The sequence below is a fragment of the Lonchura striata genome, chromosome 1 (genome assembly GCF_046129695.1).
Source record: "Lonchura striata isolate bLonStr1 chromosome 1, bLonStr1.mat, whole genome shotgun sequence".
In the NCBI taxonomy this organism is placed as follows: Eukaryota; Metazoa; Chordata; class Aves; order Passeriformes; family Estrildidae; genus Lonchura; species Lonchura striata.
Window position 1 is genome coordinate 31,055,597 of NC_134603.1, and position 9,720 is coordinate 31,065,316.

At 36.6% G+C, this 9,720-nt stretch overlaps 1 long non-coding RNA gene across 1 annotated transcript; it reads right to left on the reverse strand.

Annotated features, from left to right (window-relative positions):
- Window positions 1–690: 690 nt before the first annotated feature.
- Window positions 691–8,306, reverse strand: LOC110481786 (uncharacterized). The gene is made up of 2 exons (XR_002467305.3): window positions 7,947–8,306; window positions 691–7,817 (listed from the first exon to the last, which is right to left on the reverse strand). It is a non-coding gene; the product is annotated as an uncharacterized LOC110481786 (long non-coding RNA).
- Between the last annotated feature and the right edge of the window lie 1,414 nt (window positions 8,307–9,720).

Here is a 9,720-nt window from a genome sequence, read left to right on the forward strand (position 1 = left end):
GACTGTCTAATAAGCTGCCTGGCTGGCCAAGAATACCACTAGAAAAAAAAAAAATCACACTTCAAAGAACCAGGAGGGTGTCTTCAACAAGTCAGAAATTGGTTTTTGACCTTTCTGACTCATGTAAGCTTTCAGGATTCCCACCTGTGGTTTCTTTTCTAAATGATTTGATGATAAAAAGATAATATTTTTTCTTCTTTTGAATTGAAGAAACTCCTCCCTTTTTGTATTGGCTATAATACTGCTGAAGCCAGCTCTGTCTAGTATCACCCTTTCTGGGGTAGAAATAAGAACTGTGTCTGCTGCATTTCTCTGCATTGCATTTCCTACAATATTAACAGCCTGAGTAGCAGAAATCTTAATTGTAATTGCACATCAATATATAGTTACTGCAAAATGAACACTATAACCAGTTTAATGTTTGGGGGGGGGGGGGGGGGTGCAGCTGGGATTAGATAAATTCGGCATAAGTAATGGTTTGTTTTTTTAAAGAAATAAGATGTGAAGTTTAAAATGCAGCATTGACTGAAGTTGATATTTTCAAAATGAAAGTTAAAGTTTGAAGACTGCCATTTTCAACAGCTGGGACAGAGGCCTGGTTTTTGAAAGTACTGTCAGTCATGACTCTTTTAAATGGGCACCACCAATCTGTATTTAAAAAATCAGAAATAACTGGCCGGACTCAAAATCTTGGATTTAGTTCATTTAGGGGTTTATTTTTGCTTTAATGCAAAATGCCAATAAAAGCAAAACTCAGGAATAACCATCATTGTAGCCTGTTTTTAATTATATGGAACATGCTAACTGAGTCTTCAAAAAGTACTAAGGTATCTTAAGCAAAGCCTATGTGGTACTCAGGTCAGAGGATCTCCATATGCTTAAGACGCTTAACACTTCACAAAACAAAACATCTGGAAGTGTCCTGCTGTAGAAATAGATTAAAACATAAATTGGAAAGAAAATGCAAGTAATAATAAACACCAGAACTTAGACTCATTTGGAACAAAATGACTGAGCAAAAGATTGGAATCCATAACTGAGATAAAACTAGCGGGTGACTTGTTAAAACCCCCCACAGGATGCTAAGCAATTTTTTTTTTCACAATCCTTCATTTTTATTGAGAACAAGATAACCTTCTTCCTCAATTTGTGATCTCCCTGCAAATAATCAAGAAGATTACAACTTCTTTCTGTTTTTAACTTTCATCCTGCTGAGAAACTCTGAAACACTTTCAGCGGGTTGTCCAGACAGTACTAGTCATTATGTATAAGAAGAAACGCTGCTGAAGTAGTATGTATGAGAAATGGAAAACAATTTTGATGGTAGAAGCTTAAAAATCATACAGAATATTGCTGAAAGTGCAATACAAAGTAGTACTGAGAAAATTTGTGAAGCTGTGGAAACAGAGTAAAAAAACTCAGTTTTTGATTCTAGGAAGTATTTTGTGCACTGCTGAACAATGTAAATAATGTTTTCCTGTACTGTAAAGCTCTGTTTTGTCTTACATTTTTGTAATACTTCCCTAAAAAACTGCTGTCTCCTTCTATCTGTGGTATCTAAGTGGACCTATGGGGAAAATTTCTTTTGATAGGACTCCCCACTTCATTTTCTGTGATGCAACAACATGTGTGGGTCTGCTCTGATTCACTTTTCTCCTCCCCCCAGACTCAGATTTTTGGCCAACAGCTTCAACATATCCTTCCCTTCTATCCTTTGGTGTACTGGGTGCATTTATTGTCAAGAGTCTGGAAGGCATCAGTGGGATATCAGCTCATCCCCATATGTTTTTAGTGTGGCTTGAAAATTCACTAGGATCATTCTGGCTGCAAGTATTTTCAGGGGGAAATTTACTGGTTTGCTGAGACACAAATGCAAGGAAAATCTAATTTGAATTTGAAAAATATAAGATGAAAAAGATACATTTCATAGCTGGATCCTTTTTAACCTCTATTTTGCAGCATTTTATTTATATTTTTAAGTGCTTAAGAGGAAAATATGTTTGTTATCTAGACAATTCATATGCAAAAACTTCAATTTTTAAAAGAAAAATCAAATACTTTTCTAAACTGCAGGGATCAACTTCTATGCTAATTATTATTAAGAAAACACTTATGTCAGGATGGCAAAACTTTAAATTGAATATGGCTCCAGAATACTTCTGATATTTAAAATGCCCTATTGAGTGCTTATGACTGTGGCATAGTACAGCAAAAGCAGCTTCAGTGTATTGTGAATAAACCCAAATACAGCTCCCAGTGTAGTTCACAGAAAACCTCCCACTTACATTACTGAGAGCAGAAGCAGGCAGTCCTAAATTAGTAATAGCTGGTGTGTCATTAGATTTATTTTCTGCAGCCTAGGACCACTTCTATGTGCCATGATTCATTGCAGGTTCCAATGTAAATTATGAATCCAGGAGAAACTGGTACTTATACACTGCAAGTTGCAATGACTAGAATTTGTGTTCTGCATCTTGTTCTTTCTCTTAACTATGGACATTAGGTTAACAGCAAAAATATTGTTTCAATTCCCATCTCCTGCACTTGTTTTATCAACATCCAGTATTGTTCCTCCATTGCACAGAAACTTTCTCCCATCTCTAACCTGTAATAACCTAAAATTCAAAAATTAGATTCTCCTTTCTTCAGCCTTCCCCTGTGCTCAGTTAGAGAGTTTTGTTACCAAAGTGTTGAATTCAACCCTAGATCTGGCCAAGTTCAGTGCAGAGTGAAGTGATTTCTGTTTCTTGTTCTGCATCTCACTGTGACAATAATGAAGCATGGGTTGGTATGGTTTTCAGAGAGCTGACCTTGCATCAAAATCTGTTCCCATTAAGCACAATTCCCAATGAAATTCAAAGCACAATTAATGACCACAGAATTTTGCCAAAAGCAGTAAGAACTAAACTAAATGAGACAGTGTTGATTATGCAAATAAACAGCCACCCTGGAAAGCTTTTCTATTGTCTAAAACTATGCATTTCTAGGATTATTTATGTTATGATAGTGATCAACACTGGAATTTTATTATGCTAGATCCTATATAAACACAAATTACAGGATTGCAATGTGATTTGATATAAGAGTCAATAAGTAAGAAACCACAGAAAAGGATCTCAGGTCTGAGGAAATTTTGTATATATCCAGTTTATTCATTATCTAACAATATTTATAGTCTTTAAAATTTTGTCTCTAGTAATTGAAGGACAACTTGAAATTGAAAATAGATAACTCAGTTCTGGCAATTAAATTAAAAGGTTTGCCATGTGAAAGCTGTTGATACTGAAAGTATATTTATTTTATTAAGGAAAGCATGAACTTTTTATTGGATGCCAAAGTAGGGCATACAGCACATTTCAGTGGATTACACTTTTGCACCAAAGTCTTTAGCAAAACTAGAAAATCTTGCACAAAATATTCAATTTTTAGTTGTAAATTACTGAAATGTGCACAGGGATTACAGATTTGGTGTCTCAAAAGACATACCACTGAAGGAACCATAAAGCAGGAGAACAGGTGTTTCACCTTGGAAAGAAGTCTTATCGTTTATAAAAATGATAAATGCAAAAGCCAGTTCTGAGTCTCAATCTGTTATCTCTTCTACTCTCTGGTTTGCATATGTACCTATTTACTCATTTAAAAAGTAATTTCTGTCTTAACCAAAAACCAGAAACTTGAAGTGGAAATGGTTTACTGGTTATATAAGAGATACAGTTAAATTCTCCAAGTTCAAAAAGCTGTTTAATGCACAAAATAATCTGAAAAATGCTGTTTAAGAAACTACATTCCTGCAGATGCAGAAAACTTACAGTTCAGTCCCAAGATAAGGCCACGCCAATGAGAGAAACAGACAACCAAGCTGCCAGTAAGAAATACAAAATTTGAGTGATACTCATCACAGCAGTAAGTTACACAAAAGGATCTTTGATCAGAGGACTAATGGTAAAATAATTATAGCTTCCCTTTAAATGCTATGGGCCAGCAGATCTGACCCTTGCTATATGTAGTGAGCTCTGTATTGTTGGAATCCTAAATTCTTCAGCAACATCATGAGCTAGACTGAAATACTGTAACAGGCCTTGAGTTTACTCCTAAAGCATCCACATACTATGCCTGCACTGACTGCCTGCCATCACTCTGTCCAGTGGTGGTGAATATACATCACCACTACATTTTTTAAATATGTTGCACTACAGTGTTTTACTCTGTACACCTAAAAGGCCAGACAACAGATTGGAGTTTCTCTCAGGAAACATTAGCTTCACCTTACTTTTTTTTTTTCTCCAGGTGTTTTTATCTTTTTGTCAGTGAATATGATAAATTTTTTGGAGCCTACAGTACTTTTCACTCATCTCTCCTTTCTTTGGGTTCTATAGTCAAAGAGCAAGAAGTTGGGGAATTTTTTATGGGGACAAAGAAACTCCCGAAGGCATTAATTTTTCAAAGAATTCACGTAGTGAATGACTATTGCAAATTCCTGTCTAAGAAAACATTGCAGTCTATCAATCTGTTATTCCTTATAAATTTGGAACTTAAATATATTTTCAATTTTTAAAAATTTTATTTTGTATTTTTTGAAAGCTACTGAGATACTGTTTCTCCTTTCTCAGAAAAAGACACTTTTTAAGCTGCTTTAAGGTAAATTTTCAAAACAATTAGTGGGAGGTACATATAATAACCCAAACAACCAAGTTTTATATAATTTCATCAAGATGATGTGCATAAGGAAGCAAAGTATGGAAACATACCTTGTAAGTTCTACCTTTCCCTTTTACCTTAAGCACCATTTTGGAAATGTAGTTCAGAATACTCTTTCAAAGAAAGGAAAGACCATATTCCATTTTTTCATCCATAATAAAAGAATATAGTTATGAAGCTTCTCAAAAATAGCAAACAAGTAATGATTCATAGTTGCTTTTGCTTGCCACAAGTTGCTGTTCTACATGAACAGAGCATCATCCTCCTTCAGTGAATGCTGCATTACAACAGACCATTTCCTGCATGATCAATTATCCCATTATAGTCTAAAAACAAAATTAAAGTAAATCCAAACAGTATTAGGGTTTTGTGTATTTTTATAGAAAACAAAGCTGATAGAGTTTTCTCAGCTGAAATTGTAGCCAATACTTATAGAGTATAATATTGTTTACAACAGGTTCAGCCATTGCATTGCACTTGATTTTCAATGGATTAGCTAAATGAACATCAACAGATTAAGTTTTTAAAATCAGTCCTTTGACTTGTTTAGAAAGGACTGGAATGAGTTCCAGGATTTTTTTTTTTTTTTTTTTTTCTATAATAGTTCATTTTTAACATAGAAGTCAACTACAAATTGTGAAAACACACACTGTGGACTGTAGTGACATTCTTGTTAGGTCTGTGGTTATGGAAGTGGTAGGAAGGGGATACATGCAAAAAGAAGAGACTGGAAGTATTTCCTGCATGCCTGCATTGCCTAATTCAGTGTCACTCTTAAGTTCTCTCCAGAGGATTTTGTTGAAATATTTGAAAATCTGTGGATAGTAAAAGTCAGTCTTGAAGCATTTTTAGCACTTGTTGACTAAGTATCTTTTCACTACTTCTGAAATAAATTACTTTCAGTAATACAAAATTAAACAGGAGAATCATAAGGTAAATGCTCCATTTTTGCAGTTATTAATTCTGAAAGAGGTTCATCCAGAGGTTTCCTCTTTGTTGAAAAAATGGATTAGATTATGTAGGACCACCTTTTCTTCAGCAAATATCAATGAAGGAAAAGGTTTGATATCCAACTCTGGAAGAGAAGGGCCAACTTAGCTCTTGCACATACTGCTGTAAAGCTGGAGACAGTCCAACCAAACCATAGTGAAGAGCAGCTGATGGTAGATGAACCAAGGCCAAGTTTTTCATGGAAGCATACATGCATACATGCAGCAGCACCACAAATAAAACAGTATAATGCAGCAGGTATGTTCAACACTACAACAGAGTTTTTGCTTTGGATTCTAGATGTAGTGAAATCAAGCCACTAGCTGATGCAAAAGATCTGTGTAATTTTGCAATAGTGTTTATCTATTTGTTTAAGGAATTCTTTCACACAGTCTCTAGAAAAGCAAGTGAATACTTAATTCATATGTCACCCTGTATCTTCAGCTAAAATGCTCACTGCCTGAGTATTCCTGCTTCATTTTGCATAAACTGACATCATATACTGAAAGAGGGCCAATGTGCTTCTCAGAAACCAAGTAGTCATGAGACTTCACCTGCCACTACAGATATGCACATGTACACACATGCACACACACACACACAAACACACACAAACACACACAAACACACACATATACACACACACACATGCAAAATATAGGAAAAACGACTCAGCAATTGCAAGAGTCGCAATATACCATGGAAGCCTCTACTTAATATTCCGCTTGATCTGCCAAGTTTATAGCCTGGCAAATCTGAATACAAATGTCGATGCAAATGAGGATTCATTATTCTTACATCGTCTTTGTGTTGAAGCTTAATGTAACTTGGTTCCTGTGGTTGCTCAGGGAATGTAGATTGTGAGACAGGAGGAAAAAAAAGCCTCAACAAAACCCAGAGAAGCAAATAGGAAAAAGAAAAGTAACAGAAATGGAAATAAATGAAAAAAAAAAAATGCTAAGGTTTCAGACTAGCAAAACATCAAACCAGTGCATTACATTCTCCCTCTATTTTCTTATATAAAGTACATTTGCTTATCATTATCAGCATAGAAGGAGTTAACTAACCAAGACCATTCTCCACAGAGTCAAAACATAACAATCCTCCTTTTACTGATTATACAATATTATGCCCATTGTAAAGTCAGTGCCCCATTTATCTGAAAATTTAAACATTCTTTCATAATTATAGAGCTCATCGGCTGGTAGAACCTGTACATTTAGATCTGTGAGATTATAAATGAATTTAAAACCACCCCACCATTTCTGCTTCTTTCATTATAAATTACTGCTGAATAATTCAAAAACACGTTAAGAAAACTACAGTACGATTAATAAACTATACAATGAAAATCACAATAGTTTAAATCATACATTTATTGTCCCATTTATAGCCCATCACAAGCGAGGGTTGAAAAGTACCAAATTAGAGAAAACATTAAATGCTGCAAAATTATAATTAGATCCTCGGTGCCACACAGTACATTGTTCTGATGAATCTTTTGTACGGCTAGCTTATGCTTACATATAAATACCTTCTCAGTAAATAAAAATGTACTGTAGGCTTGACTTTTAGAGAAGCTGTAAAGCTTAGCATATGCGATGATCCCAAAGTCAATGCTGTAAGGCTTGCTTCTTCATCCATAAATAAAGCACATTTGCATCCATTCAGTCAAATTAGCTCCATATAAAAAGGTGGTTATAATTAGCTCCTCTTTCAGGTTCACGGTTAAAACTCAAGCGTGCCTGCCGTCTTGATTAAATCCACCATCGTCTTCCAATAGCTAGTGCTAATTCTTCCAAGGAAATATTCAGTTGAGGTGTTATTTTATTCTGCACTGCTGTTAGTTGTCTAATTTACGCCAAGTCCCTGCAGTGCTTTCCTTAAGCCATCCTCTTTGTCTTGCCTTTGAAATTTACCAAATCTTACAAGAAATCAATACTTAATTGATTATTCACTTTTCTGCAGCTTCAAACAGCAAGCACGCATAAGATCCTGGAGTAGTCACCCGATTTCCAATGCAGGAGGTTGCTTGGTGGCAGGGATCTGCAAGTATCCAACAGCAGGCATTCCACGGAGCTGTGCAGTGGCGTACAGTGCCAGCATCCAATAAAGAAAACGAAGATACTCTAACGAAGCAGGAAAAGTTCCCATGTGAGACAGATCCATATCAATGCTTTAAATAAAAATCGGAGGCACTGGTTTTCAGATAGAAGAGCACCATTCTCTTTGCAGCTATCCCTCTGTTCTTTCCTTACCCTTTTCTTCCTATGGCACTGGAGTGGAATATCCAAAGTGCCACCGAACTCACAGAACTCCACGTCGGAACGGGGGTGAGGCTCGTGCTGTACCTCTGACATAGAATAAGGATGGCAAGCACGTAACATTACGAAATGTAGGACAAATTCAGGCGAGAGAGAGAGAGGGAGAGCAAGAGACAGATGGCGGATCTGGCTGGGAGCCAAAGCCAGTGAAATGAATTACATTGCTGAATAACTGTACAACCATTGATTCTGCCACTTGTTGCTGCATGGCAAAAAAGGGCCCTGACATTGGCAGGAATCTCCTTGCGTGTCACGCATGCCGCAGATAACTTTTCACACGTAACTCGCTGCACCAACACGCTACGTGTGTGTGTGTGAGAGTGTGTGTGTGTGTGAGTGCGTGTGCATGAGGGACAAAAGGAGAGAGAGCCAGAGTGCATGTGGGGGGTGTGTGGGTATGTGCCTGCGTGCGTGGTGTGTGTGCCTGTGCGCGCGCGCGCGTGGAGGGGAAAACAATCACTGCAATCCAGCCATTTTGTTTAATGAAGAATGGAAGGCTGGCATTCAGAGACGTGGTTATGTGCCGCATATTAATGTGCGCTCTGTAGACATCCTCCCCCTTTTTAGATGAGTGGCACAGGAATGAAGCCCTCTATAGTGCAGCCACCGTGGGAGCAGGAGCTCACAAGGTAACATATCATCGCCGAACCTACGGATGTGGCACCCGCCACTCCAAAGAACAAGTTGCTCTCAGATGAGGAGGAAAACCTGGTCCCATGGCTATGATGTTTGGGTGCTTTCGAAAAGATAGCCAGAATCGAAGCAGATTGTTCAATAAATGCTTCGTGCCCAGGATGAAGGGAGACATTATGGGATGCCCAGGGGGCTTTGGAAATCAAATACAATGTTTGAGTAGCACAATTTGAGGTACATTATAAAAAAGCAATTTGAATTGCCAATGAGGCGACACATATCTGCATGCTAATTAGACCTGTGTCAAGCTTAGTCTGCCGGGTTGTGTTGATGGCTAGGAATGCGCTTGTAACTCTGCTGAGAGATTGTTTCTGCATAAATTATCAGCTTTGTCCTACTGATCATTTTCTGCAAACAAACATGAAATGTAAGATCAAAAGGCAATTCTGAAATTAAAATTATTGATTGATAAAGCCTAGATTTCAGAATCTAATTAGAGGAGGCACAAACAAAAGCTGATATTATTACAGATTGTGCCTGAGCTAGCAGCCAGATTGTACAAGGCTTGTAATTTATCTTTGTTTATGCAGCCAGGATATTAAAAATGTAATTAAAATGGTAAAATGATCTGATCAGAAATAGCCACCTAGTGGCAAGTATATTATTTTAAATGGATTATAAAAACATTGATCTGTGCAAATAAAAGGTTTTTTTCATGACAAACATAGCAGCTCATTGAAATTTGCTGAGCAATTTGTCTTTTGCTAATAAGTTGTCTTTTGTGTTTTGTTCCATAGATAAGCAGCATCATTTATAACCCTCATTTGCACACTAATAAACATTCTGTTATTACAGGTGGTGTTGGGAACATCTTTCATAAATTATGGCATATGAAAATGGAAGAAAACAATAAACGCTTTTCTAGACATGCTTTTCTATATATATTTTTAAAATTAGAATATTCATCTGACAGCAGCAGTAGAAGTTGCTTATTAAATCACTCTATTACTCTATTGAAACTATGAAATGGTAGAAATGGTAGAAACAGTGTCAATATGTAATTCAACTTCTTGCC